This window comes from Chlorocebus sabaeus, chromosome 26, assembly GCF_047675955.1.
Source record: "Chlorocebus sabaeus isolate Y175 chromosome 26, mChlSab1.0.hap1, whole genome shotgun sequence".
NCBI classification, from domain to species: domain Eukaryota; kingdom Metazoa; phylum Chordata; class Mammalia; order Primates; family Cercopithecidae; genus Chlorocebus; species Chlorocebus sabaeus.
The window spans coordinates 35,464,456-35,477,864 of NC_132929.1; positions in this window are offsets into that span (position 1 = coordinate 35,464,456).

Consider the following 13,409-nt stretch of genomic DNA (forward strand, 5'->3'; position numbering starts at 1 on the left):
TGGAAAGGGATAATTACATAGAAGAGCCTGCCATCAGAAACACCCCTCCCCTCACCCAACTGGCTCTGCTCCCTCAAGTACAGGGAGTGTGTTGGACCCAGGAACAGACACTCATTTAATTCAACAACTATTTACAAGCAGCTTGTTCCATGCCAGGTGTAGACCAAGAACAAAGAATGAAGATGAATAATACCTTGTCCTTGCCTTTAAGTAGTTTATGGTTGATGTAGTATGGAACAACAACTAACTGAAATATGCTATGGAATGTCCTCCCAGCATTTCAGACAAAGTGCTGCGGGCATAGAGGTGAGGAAGGGAGAAGAGAGAACCAGGGATGTTGTCTTATAGGTGGTCATCCTTGAGATGGGCTTTAAAGATGAGTATGGCTAGATGTGGTGGCTCACTCTAGTAATCCCAGCACTTAAGGAGGCCAAGATGAGAGGATCACTTGAGCACAGGGGTTTGAGACCAGCCTGGGCAACATAGGGCCTATATTTTTGCACCCACTTTCTCTTTTGGTCATTTGGTTATAGCAGTTTAGCTTAACCTTAACTGATATAGAATTTGATACCATAGGTGAGGTGTTGCCATAACCCAAACCTAAAATAATAGCTACCACTTCTGTCATGCTTTATTCCTTCACTGTTCTTTGCTTTTTTTTTTTTTTTTTTTTTTTTGAGAAAAAGTCTTGCTTTGTCACCCAAGCTGGAATGCAATGGTGTGATCTTGGTTCACTGTAACCTCTGCTCTACCTCCCAGGTACAAGCGATTCTCCTGCCCCAGCCTCCCAAGTAGCTGGGATGACAAGCATGAGCCACCATGCCCAGCTAATTTTTGTATTTCTAGTAGTGACGGGGTTTTACCATGTTGGCCAGGCTGCTCTCAAACTCCTGACCCCAGGTGATCCACCCACCTTGGTCTCCCAAAGTGTTGGGATTACAGGCATGAGCCATGCTTGTTGCTTTCTTAAAATGCATCATATTCTGCTTTGTAACATGTTTTTTGCTTCCTTGATGAACTCCACTACTAGACATTAAGTTCTTTTAGGGTATGGACTGAGTCTTAGTTACTTCTTCATTCTTGCCACATCCAGCCTAGTGTCCTCAGATAATAGGCACTCAAAAAAAGTTTCTTGAATTGACTCTGTACTCAGAAGTCTTGAGACACTATATATTAGTTTAAATTCAATTTCCCTTTAGGGGAGAAAAGTTATTTCCTCAAATACCTATTTCCTCCAATGCCTAACATACTACGAGCCAGTAACTCTGATGTGCATTCATGGCATGATATTACACTCTTGTGGCAAGGCATTACATCGCAAACATAAATTTACACAACTGTTCATTTAGCAAATACTCTTAGAACATATCCCATAATAGGTACTGGGAACCTCATATTGAACAAGCTGGGATGGGCCTTTGTCTTTGAGGAATCTATAATAGAGCCAGTCAGAAAGCCATCAAACCCATCACCAGTCATAATCACTGATTGAGATGAGAGCCCATTATGGACCAGGCATCATGCCACAGAGACTGTGTGTTTGCTGGGATGTGGAGCGGGAAGTATCCAGAGATTGGTCACACACAGAGGTTGGCATCCAGTTGAAGATACAGGACATATTTTTAAAAGATAACTAATAAGCACCACATCCTCCTTACCAACCAGGAAATTAGTCATCAGGGATGCGGGTCTTTGGAGGTGGATTTCTTGCTAAGGCCACGTAAGCCTGGAAGACTTTGTGAAAGTGGAAGGATTTGTTCTTGATCATGGCAAATGTCTAGGGCTTGGATATGTGGCGAAGACCAAGTAGGGGAGCATTCCAGGAAGTGAGAGAAAAATGTATGGTGAGTTTAAGAAAGAGAAAAAAGTCAGCTTTACAGGAGCAAAGGATTCACTCATTCTTTTTGTATTAATTTAGTGCTCACAACGTGCAAAGCCCTGGTAAGATGCCAGGAGGTCATCATATAGATATAAGATGTGGCCCCTGTTCCAGAAGAGTTAAAATCTAGACATGCTCAAAAAGAACCAGCAATCAAGGCAGTATTTCACCTTGTGTCATTCCATTCTTTGCTTTGAGTTAAATGAGGATGGAGAGTGTTATCTTCAGGAGACCACTCTTAAAAGGTACTTCTGCTTCCTGGGGATAAAGAGAGGACACCAAGTCGGCTGGTACCCACTGATTACTTTAGCCTGGTAGCCAGCTAATAGGACATTAGTGATGTTTAATAGAGAGAGGGGGTCTAACTAGATATCCAGGGGCCAATAAGATGGATGGAGATCCCAAACTTTCCTCCCTCTGCTCTACTCCTCCTAGAATTACTGGCTATCTCCTTCTTCTTTCTTGGATAGCTCTTCCTGCATTCTCCTTAGTCATCATGCAAAGAACTTAGAACAATAGTTACTCTGGAGGCATTTCTCAGGGCAATTCCAGAGGGGATAATGAAATGTCAGATGAAATAATGAGTAACCTTAGTTCTGAAACTCCTCCTTTGAGGAGAAAAAATTTAATGAACACCCCAGTAAGACAGGAGCTGTCATGTATACAGAAAAACAAATCCCCTCATTTTCTGTGTTCTGTCTAGCCATTTTTGCCTCTCTCTGGGCAGGGTCAATTGATTGCCTGAGGGGGTATGTTTTGTGTTTGACCAATATGTTAACTAATTTCATATACTTTAGGAGCCTGTAAAATTCTATTAATTTTCCTTGGCTCTTTATTTTTCTACTTAAATGTGGTTGGTTATTCCACAAGGAATTCATTATGTTTCTAAATTTTGATCAGAATTATTCTAGAATAACATACATTCTCATGGATGGCCTCCTGTGTCTTGAAGAGATCATTTTCTTGATTAGTCCCTTGACTCTCTTTTTGCAAGTCTGGCAGCATGGTTTATTGGCTTTGTAATATGAAGCTCTCACCATTAGGGACTGAGCTAAGATCACCAAACTGTTTCCCATACATCCTTAGTTGAGTGTTGAATCACAAAAGTAGTAGAAGGCCCAGCATGATATCTTCTCTGAAATGAGCAATCCCTTAATTAAACAGAAGTAAATAGAGGTTACAACGTGTTCCTTAATTAAATAGATGTAAATGCCCAATCTCTCTGCTTTCCACACACATCAATTTTGCAGCATCTCATTTTGCTGTTTGCCCAGTGGAAATGGAAATTCTGAGGCTCTGTGTTGGTCAAAATCTCCCAAGTGTGCTTGCCAGGCTGGGTGTTCAATCATGGATATTTACCTTCTGGTTTATAGAAATCTGCAGCTCATGTCTACTCTCCCTTCCTCTGGCATTGTGGGCTTAGGAATTGCTATGAGCCTGACATAACTGGACCATCAAAGTGCAGCAGCACTGCTTTTACCCCGCAAGGCATCTTGACTCCTGCCTTGGGAAAAACATACCTGGAGGCACAAGGTGAAGGGTGTGGCATGGGCACGCTGACGTCAATACTGAACTCTCTGTACTGGCTGGTACTGGGAGACCCTGACAGTCACAATGCCTCATGCCTGCTGTTTTTCTTTACACCTAGTCTCAGATTTGGGCAAGTTTCTGCTGGGGACTGAATGTACATTTCATCAATATATTCCATGAATACAATAGAATATATTCCATGAAAATAATTCATGGAACTCATGATGATTAATTTTATGTGTCAACTTGGCTAGGCTGTGGTGCCTAAACATTAGTCTAGATATTTCCGTGAAGGTATTTTGTTATTAACATTTACAATCAGTTGTCTTTGAGTAAAGAATATTACCCTAGATAATGTGGGTGGGCCTCATCCAATCAAGTTGAGACTTTAAAAGCAAAAACTGAGGTTTCCTGGAGAAGAAAAAATTTTGCCTCAGTATTGTAACATAGAAGTCCCATCTGAGTGTCTAGCCTGCTGGCCTGCACTATACATTTCAGACTTGCCAGCCCCTCAAATCACATAAGCCAGTTTTTCAAGATAAATCTCTATATACAAATGCTATTGGTACTGTTTCTCTGGAGAACCCTGACTGATACAGGATCTGTCTGAATAAGATGAGAACATTTTACTTGCAATTCAGAGAGTAGCCCAATCCAATCACAGCTCGAAGCAAACTAACAGATGGTGCCCCTTAAAAAGCTAAGATGGGGTTAGGAGTGGGGTGGAGAGAAGAGAATCGCGTCTACACCTGTCAAAGTGGTGACTATCTTTAGATAGCTCTTGTTCTTGCTAGTTCTGGCAAGGCCAGCAACTTGCCATCCATGAATTGGATGGTGATCAGAGGACAGCAGTGGGTTAACAACACTTTGACTGAGTCAAACTGTTAATTGGAATAGAATCCATCTCAATTTATTCCTAGAAACAGTTCTGCTTTTCTGAGGCATTAGGAATAAATTGAGGTGGATCCTGTTCCAATTAGAATTTATGATTAAGACCATCATTGCAGAAGGACAAGCTAAGCAAAGCCACGAGCATTTGGAAATCGCATGACTGAAGGGTCTTAAGTAAAAAGGTTAGTTGCTGAGAAGAAAGTCACAACGACCCACTCTCCTTAGTGATTTCTTCCCACTTCCTGAATTTCCGGCAAAGTGGCCGTCATTTGAAGGTTAGGTCAAGGAGCATTTTTCATTGAATCATAGGATTTCAGAGCTGGGAGGAATATTTTTTAAGTGAGGAAACCAACCTCAGAGAGGAGAAATGACTTGCTCAACATGGACAACAACGAGGGAATCTATTTCCTCATCTTCCTACAGGGCGATGGGTGTGCCCTCCACATCAGCCTCAGGAGCAAAAGGAGTCAAGTGTTGAAACAATTCTTGAATGGTCTCTGCTGTGTTCTCTAAAATCAGTGCTGAAGGGCCAACATGTATTTTTCACCTATGACTACAGACTCAGTGGGTAAAAGGATCCTGTGCTAGGAACCTGGCTGTTAGGTTCAGTTCCTTCATTTGGAGGTTCAGTTCCATCATTTGGAGGAAAAATCATAAGCATTAGGACCTACCAGGCACCAAGCAGTCTAATAGCAATTTAGCAGACATTATCAGTACACCTAGTGTGTACCTAGTGCTGTGTTAAGTACTTTACAATAAATCTTTTCAACAACCCTATGAGGTAGGTCTTATTTTTATTTCCTAACTCATTACACAAAAGGAAATCGGGGTGCAGCGAAGTTAAATAACTCACCTGAAGGCACACAGAGAGAAAGGGAGGAAGACAGGAACCTGGGCAGTGTGGGGCCAGAGTCAGCACTCCCCTCCCGGCCCTGTTCCAGGCCAGCTCTCACTTAATCTTCACTTATTTGTATCACCGTGGTAGTATTCTCACTGTTTTGCAGATTAAAAAAACCAAGGCTTAGGAAAATTGAAGAACTCGCTTGAGACAAACACACTGGACATTCTATGGGCAAATCCGTCCCCAGGTACTGTTGCTACACAGCTCACCGTAAGCTGTCTTCTGGTCATCCTTCACCTCCCTCCTTCTCCCTGCCTGCATGCATGCCTTTGGCAAATTGATTTCTTGGATTAATCTTTGAATTAATGTTTCCAGGTAGATTAAAACCGGTTCTTCCTTTGCAGAGAGAGTAGGTGTTAGGGCCCACGTTTTATATGCTTCAGTCCTGAGGGCAATGCATGGAGGTCATTCTCTCCCACTAGCATTTTCCAAGCTCCCTTGTAAGCAATCATCTCGTTAAATACAAACTCCAGGACCTCATCTCAGAGTTGGGTAGTTTTAACTCCCTAGGATGAGCCTGGAAAGCACCATGATTAACAAGTGTTCCCACATGGTACTGTTCCTCAGGGAAATTTGGGAATACTGGATCAAATTGACCTTTTTGCTACCCTTCTAGCCCCCAAATTAAATAGCAGCACAGTGTCAGATAGACCCAGCTTTTAATGTGTGGCCTTTAGAAACACTTGATTTGGTCCCTGCACTATTATTTACCAATGAAACATTCTCAGGTAATTTGTTTAGCCTATCAATACCTCAGTGTTCTCCTCTGTAAAATGGGAATAATAATGAAGTCTATCTCATGGTATTGTTGTGAAGAGTAGATGAGATAAAGCATATAAAGCTGCTAGTATGGCACCTGTCATAGAGGCAGAGATCAATACATGTAAAGTACTCTTTTATTATAGTTATTTCTTCCTAGTTTAGGGAATTTACATCCCAGAAGATTTAATACCCTCAATTCTCAAAGGTGCAATTTCAGCGTTCAGCAGTAAGTTCAAGAGCCAATTTGTGGGGCAAGGGCATAAGAGTCTTTAGGTAGCCCTGAAATCATCCCACACACTTCTTAGGAACAGGTGAAGCATGAGGGAGTGCACCTACACTCCAAACTGCAAGAGCTCCCACTTCTTCTGGGACACGGCTCACCTCCACAGGCCCTGTCTCATCTGAATCTGTCATAGTGACCTCAGTTCCTACGAGGACTCGAGTTAAATTTATCGATCTTAAAAAGCTCCCCTCTGGGAGCAGAGGCCCAGGAAGGACTGTCTGCTCCTGGCTTCTTATCCTCTACAACAGGGAAGAGCTGGGGTTTGAGCCTCTCCAGCAGGTCTCAGGTGTGGCTCAGTCAGAAGCATGAGCCCCATACTGAAACCTGTAAGGGGGCATGAGGGCAGGGACACACCCAGGCATTCACTTCCATACTTGCTTTCTTTAGCTGCTGTGATGGGCTAGACCCTATGCTAGCTCTCTGGATACCTGCCCTTCTGGGGCTTACTGCCTCACAGGTGGGACAAATATGCAAGGGTCTTCCAGGGTGGGTGGTGAATGTAACTAGGGGGTAACCTCAGATGGCCTCAGAAGGTGTTTCCAATTCAGTCTTGAACCCTCAAGGCAGCCCACAAGGGACTGGGTCACTTGGCACCTGCCGACTCTCACCAGCCATGTCATACACCCTTTTCCCACTTGCCAACTGCATACCAGCCACCAGGTTCTTCACTGTGCAGCAGACAGACCGAGGTCTTTTTTTTGTTTGCTTTGTTTTTTGTTTTTTGAGATGGAGTCTCACTCTGTCACTCAGGCTGGAAATGCAATGGCGTGATCTCGGCTCACTGCAACCTCTGCCTCCAGGGTTCAAGAGATTCTTCTGACTCAGCCTCCCGAGTAGCTGGGACTACAGGTTCCCGCAACCACGCCCGGCTAATTTTTGTATTTTTAGGAGAGATGGCATGTCACCATATTGGCCAGGCTGATCTCGAACTCCTGACCTCATGATCCGCCCACCTCGGCCTCCCAAAGTGTGAGCCAATGCGCCCAGCCCAGACCGAGCTCTTTTTAGGCTTGGGACCAGGCTCTGCCCCCAACCCTACACCCCTTTCATCTGGACATCTTCATGGTCTCCTTCCCAGGGAGTCAGTGGGTAAAAGGATCAGTGGGTAAAAGGATCCTGTGCTAGGAACCTGGCTGTTAGGTTCAGTTCCATCATTTGGAAGTTCAGTTCCATCATTTGGAGGAAAAATCATAAGCATTAGGACCTTGATCCCCAGACCAGGAGACTTAGGTCACCTTTATTGCATCCCCAGCACCTAGCATTGCACCTGGTGTATGTGGTACCAGCACCACATACATTCTTTTGCTAAATATAGAATAACTTGTCATGGATTCCCTCTTCCATTTTGTCCCACAGATGCAGGCTACAGACTTGCCGACATCTCTGCCATCACTAAAAACCCTTTCCTCCTTCAGTAGATAGCTATCTACTCCAAGTTGCCAACTTTTTGCCAAAAATCTCAGCAGATATTATGAAATTACAGACGTTCTCTTAGCACGAGCCAGCTCAAACTCTTAGTTTGGGGTCAGGTTGCCTCCCCCTCATATAAATAATAAAACATCTCTTTGTAAGAAATAGTACCAGTTTTTTTGTTATTGGTTGTGGTGGTGTTTTTAACCATGAACCTTTTTCTTCCCCCTACTCACTGGTGAGCTGGGGCCAATTACTAATGTTGAAGAATTTTGTGAGCTGATTGTAAGACCCAGACATTATTAGAAGCTATATAAATGCACAATGAAATAAATTACATCCAAAACAAACATAACAAATATTCAAAACTAATCACTTTCTATTTATTTCACTACTATCCATGCACTTGAGGTTATTTACATCTATCATACCTGTAGAGTGGGTGGACGTACTGTATAACGGTGTGCCTGCTTATCTCTTCCCAACTCCACATTTAGTGACATCATGTTGTCATTGTAACTAGAAATTGATAGAGTTGAAGCGTAATACCAAGGAAGTCAGCAAACACGACAAACCAGAGCTTTTGAAAAAAATAATTTATTTCATTATTACTTTTTAGAGAGCTAGTTGTTAAGCATTTACCAACACACCATACCTCTACCCAAAGACAAGTAAGGTTAGTCCAAAATGCCAAACTTCTGCAGCAAAAATTCCAGCAGATGCTATGAAATTACAGGTGTTTTCAGCAGGTTGCAACCCAGTGGCAGAAACACATACACACACACACGCACACACACACACGCACACATACAGAGTTAAGCACGACTCAGGGCAGACTGGCACGCATTAACAGAGCAGTGGACAGCCACAGAGAGGCGTGGCTAGAGTTAGGTCACCCTAGGACCTGATTGATTGGCCTTTAGATCAGTCTTATTGTAGGACATAAGATGAAAAGATTCACACAGGAAACCCTGAGCATTTGCTTTGCCACCTAACTTTTTGGATTTTGATTAATTAATAATTCAGAAAGATTCTTTAGGTAGGCACCAAGTTTCAGTCAGTCATCAATTCATATGCTTATCTTAAGGCAAGCTGGTTAACCTCTCTCTCTGTCAGATGGAGATCAATACGTACAGGTCAGACTGTCTGAATATATCAGAGAGCCTGGAATACCTCCAAAGATGGGTGCCGAGAACCAGGCACTCAACATGGTTAATAATAATAATTTAGCCCGTTCATTACTGGAGCTGAGTAGGATGTGTATTGATTTTTCTCCGAAAGATTAGCCAATTTGAAGCAGTCGTCCCCCCAAACCAAGATAAAATATATAAATTGTATTAAAAATGCACAGGACTCATTTTTGTGGCTATAAAAAACAAGAAACTTAAAATTCTTAAAAGATGGGTGGGGATGTACTAAGCCAGCCAAGCTGCTAGTAGCGATATGCACAGTGACACAGTGATTTCTGAGGTTTGGGTTAAAGAGAATGCTCCCAGTTTTGTTCCCTACCACCAATCTTTTGTTTTAACTTTTATTAAATGTGAAGGTTTGTTACGCAGGTGAACTCGTGTTGCAGGGGTTTGTTGGACAGATTATTTCATCACCCAGGTATTATTCCCAGTACCCAATAGTTATCTTTTTTGCTCCCTTCCCTCCTCCCACTTTCCCCCTCAAGTAGACCCCAGTGTCTGTTGTTCCCTTCTTTGTGTCCATGAGTTCTCATCACTTAATTCCCACTTATAAGTGAGAACATGTGGTATTTGGTTTTCTGTTCCTGTGTTAGTTTGCTGAGGATAATGGCCTCCAGCTCCATCCATGTTCCTGCAAAATACATGATCTTGTTCTTTTTTTTTGGAGACTGAGTCTCACTTGCTCGTCACCCAGGCTGGAGTGCAGGGGCATGATCTCGGCTCACTGCAACCTCTGTCTCCTGAGTTCAAGCGATTCTCCTGTCTCAGCCTCACAAGTAGCTGGGACTACAGGTGTGCAGCACCATGCCTGGCTAATTTTTGTATTTTCGGTAGAGGCAGGATTTCACCATACTGGCCACCAGGCTGGTCTTGAACTCTTGACCCCATGATCCACCCGCCTCAGCCTCCCAAAGTCCTGGGATTACAGGCATGAACCACTCCAGGCCAGATCTCATTCTTTTTTATGGCTGCATAGTATTGCATGCCCACCACCAATCTTAACGGATGCGGGTGGGGGAGCATGTCCTGGATCGCTTTGTTAAATTTTGAACAGTCTTATTTCAATTTAACCTATATATTTGTGTGTAGCATTTGTTTAAGAGAAAAAAGGCCAGCCATTATCAGTTTTTAAATTATAGGCTGTGGTGGCAGGATTCCTTGAGTCCAAAAGAATGAGGCTTCAGTGAGCTATGATTGGGCCACTGCACTCCAGTCTGGGCAACAGAATGAGACCCTTTCTCTAAAATGTAAAGTAATATCTGCCTGGTGTGGTGACTTACTCCTATAATCCCAGCACATTGGGAAGTGGGCAGATCACGAGGTCAGGAGATTGAGACCACCCTGGCCAACATGGTGAAACGCTGTCTCTACTAAAAATACAAAAGTTAGGCGAGTGTGGTGGTGGGCGCCTATAATGTCAGCTATTTGGGAGGCTGAGGCAGAAGAATTGCTTGAACCCGGGAAGCAGAGGATGCAGTGAGCCAAGATCGCGCCACTGCACTCCAGCCTGGCGACAGAGCAATATTCCGTCAAAAACCAAAACCAAACCAAAACAAACAAACAAAAAAGAACAATAAAATAATATCTACACGCCTATGTGTGTATCAAGGAGCGAAAGGAAGAAATACTAAGGGACAATGGAAGAGTGGGAGGAAAAGGAAAATGGGACAAAGGGAGGGGAAGAGAGAAAGGGACAGAGTGAGGAGGGAGGGATGGAGAGAGGAAGGGAGAAAAGGGCTGAAATAGTGGCAGAGAGTTGGAAGGTGAGAAAGAATTCTGAAGCAAAGGAAAAGAGATGAAGAAAGGATTGCGGAGCAATCAAAGGTAAAGGCAGCGGGGGAAGAGAGACACGGCAGAACAAACAGAGGGTAGGGAGAGGAACCCTGAAATCAGCTTTGGGAGAAGCGCTGGGCTAGACTCAAATCCCAGCTCTTCCACCTGCATCAGTTATTCTTCCACTGTCAGTCTCAGTTTTCTCACCTGTGAAATGGGCTTGAGGAAACCTACACGGCAGGTTTTCCATTGAAGTAGATGAGAGAAGATGTGTAAAGGGCAGTCTGGCGTGTCCACTCGAGAAATGTCAACACAAGGGTGTCAAGTGCAGGCATGGTTTCTGTTATCTCTTTTAAAGAACACAATTTCTTCACCTGGTCCTGGGTTTGGCCTCCCTGAGCCCAAGCATCCACCCACTGTAAAAGATAGCACCCTGTGGGGGTGCCAGGGCCTTTCCGCTGGTGAGCAAAGAGGATTCCTGTCGCTCCACCCGGTCCACCAGTCGGTTGTCAGCGTGCTGCGGAGACGCAGGCAGCCACCAATGAACTTTCCACAAAGACAGTTTGCTTCACACAGATCTCAATCCATAACCTTTACTGGTCTCTGTAGAGTCATTACGACCATTAGGCTGTGGACTCAGCACTGCTTTAGCTCTTAAGTTAATACAACTGAGACTTTTTTACTTTCCTATTGGGAAGGAACATGTGCAATTTTAGTGATTTCTTAGATCATTCCATAAGTAAATCAAATATTCTTTCAAGCCCAGTTATCAAAATTGTGTCCTTTGATACCACGTCTTCCATCAAACTGCAGTAATCCAGTTCAACACATTTTAAACCTCCGCTATCTCCTAATATCATCCCTACTAGATAGAGTAATTAAATTTGTACTTTTTTTTACAAGTCGTACTCAATAAATCTGAATAAATTAACAACGCATTACTAAGACTGCTACATTAAATTTGCATAGTGCATTTAATGAATATGCAACTGCAAGTGAAAAGGTCTGCTACTGCGAACCTTCTACATTAGCATAACTACTTCCAGCATGTTTCTTAAATAATGCACTCATTTGCACATCACTGACTTGGCTAATTCTAACTTCAGTCAGGGTAGCCTTGTAATTAAGACACTTGCTTTAATTTTTAATGAAGTTTATGTTACATCAATCCTGACAGTAATGAGAGGACATGGAAACAAAAAGGCTGCTAATAATTAAATTCACAAACCAGTTTGAGGGATAATAACTCCTGAGGAGAAATTACATGACTAATTATTAATTAAATATTCATACTATTGCACAGCCATCTCACTTAACTGCTCTTCTTGTTGGTAATAATATTGAGATGTGGATGCCTTTTGCCAACCATTCTGAGTTTAAGGTCTCTGGTTAATTTTAGTGCGCCATTAATCAATATGACACAAAAAATAAAATTGTTTTAATTGGTATCATTTTATTGTGTCTAAATATTACTACAGTTGGTTTAGTTTGTGGAGAATTAATCTAGTTAGTCGGTGCCTGTTTTATGGAAACATAAATCCAGTTTATATCCATAAACATCTAATGGCAGGACAACTTGACCTTTTTTTTTGTAACATTACTGTTTACAGATAATTACACCAACTCTTTAAAAGGTTATTTAATAGCTTTGCATTCATCACAGTAAAATGAAAAACATGCAATATTCTTTAACTCCAGCGTGTTCTAAGGAGGTCTCTGAGACCCTCATTTACCCCCGCTGAAAAGTAAGCAATATTAATGTGTGGGTTTTTAGGAAATGTCTGAGAGCATTCTTTGAATGTGTACAAACAGATTTACATGTTTGGGTCTGGATCTTTGAATGTTTAATTTGTAATTGACATGGGGGTGTGGTAAGGAAGAAAATATTTCCCATTGTCACAACTTTTCATTGCTGGAAAACGAGAGGGTGGAGGCTTTATGATTCTGGATCTCAGAAATGGTATCAATTTCCCTACAAAACCCAGTAAACAAACATTACAAAACTGGAGAAATTACTATGATGAAGCCTAACTGGTTGCAATGTTGACTGTAGACACTTTTTTTCCCTTCCATTTCTAAGTGTTGTTTGGGAATCTACATTTATAATGGAGAAAGTCCCTACCTGTAGGCAAGTTTAGGACAAGAAAAGATCTACAATATTTAAATGGATAACATTAATCATTCAATTAGAACAGGTCATGAAATGTGTTGAAATCTCTGCTAAATTCAGGACAAGATGCTTTATGGAGACCATTTTGCATATTGCAAAATTAAATAGACGCCAAGAAAAAACTCTTTTTGTCCTACAGGGGCATTTGGAAATTCTGAATCAGGGCAAATTTCAGTTCATTTTTCTAATCATTCAAACTAGTTGATTCATCAAAGTGAACCAAATCTATAACCATAAGCCATGGGGGTAAGGATTCCCCTCAGCTACTTCTTGTCACTTTACTACAAACTGACAGGTTTGTAGGGCATTATTATTGGACCTGATGTGTATAAATTGTTCCCTTTTACTAAACCTTCAAAATCATTTTAACTTTTATTTTTTATCTGCTGTCTTAAACTAACATCTGAAAGCAGTTTGTAGAGACCACTCACCATGAAATAGTTCATTGCTGCAGGTCAGAGTAAAGATGTCACAGGAAGTCCTGGGTCCCTGGTCCTGCCTTTTGTTTCTTTCACCTGAGAAAAACCATCTATGTGTGAAACCCTCTGTGAGTAGCAGAAAACCTCCCTGGGGACTGGGCAAAGTGTAGACCACAGAAATGACTGGCCCTGCTGGCAGAA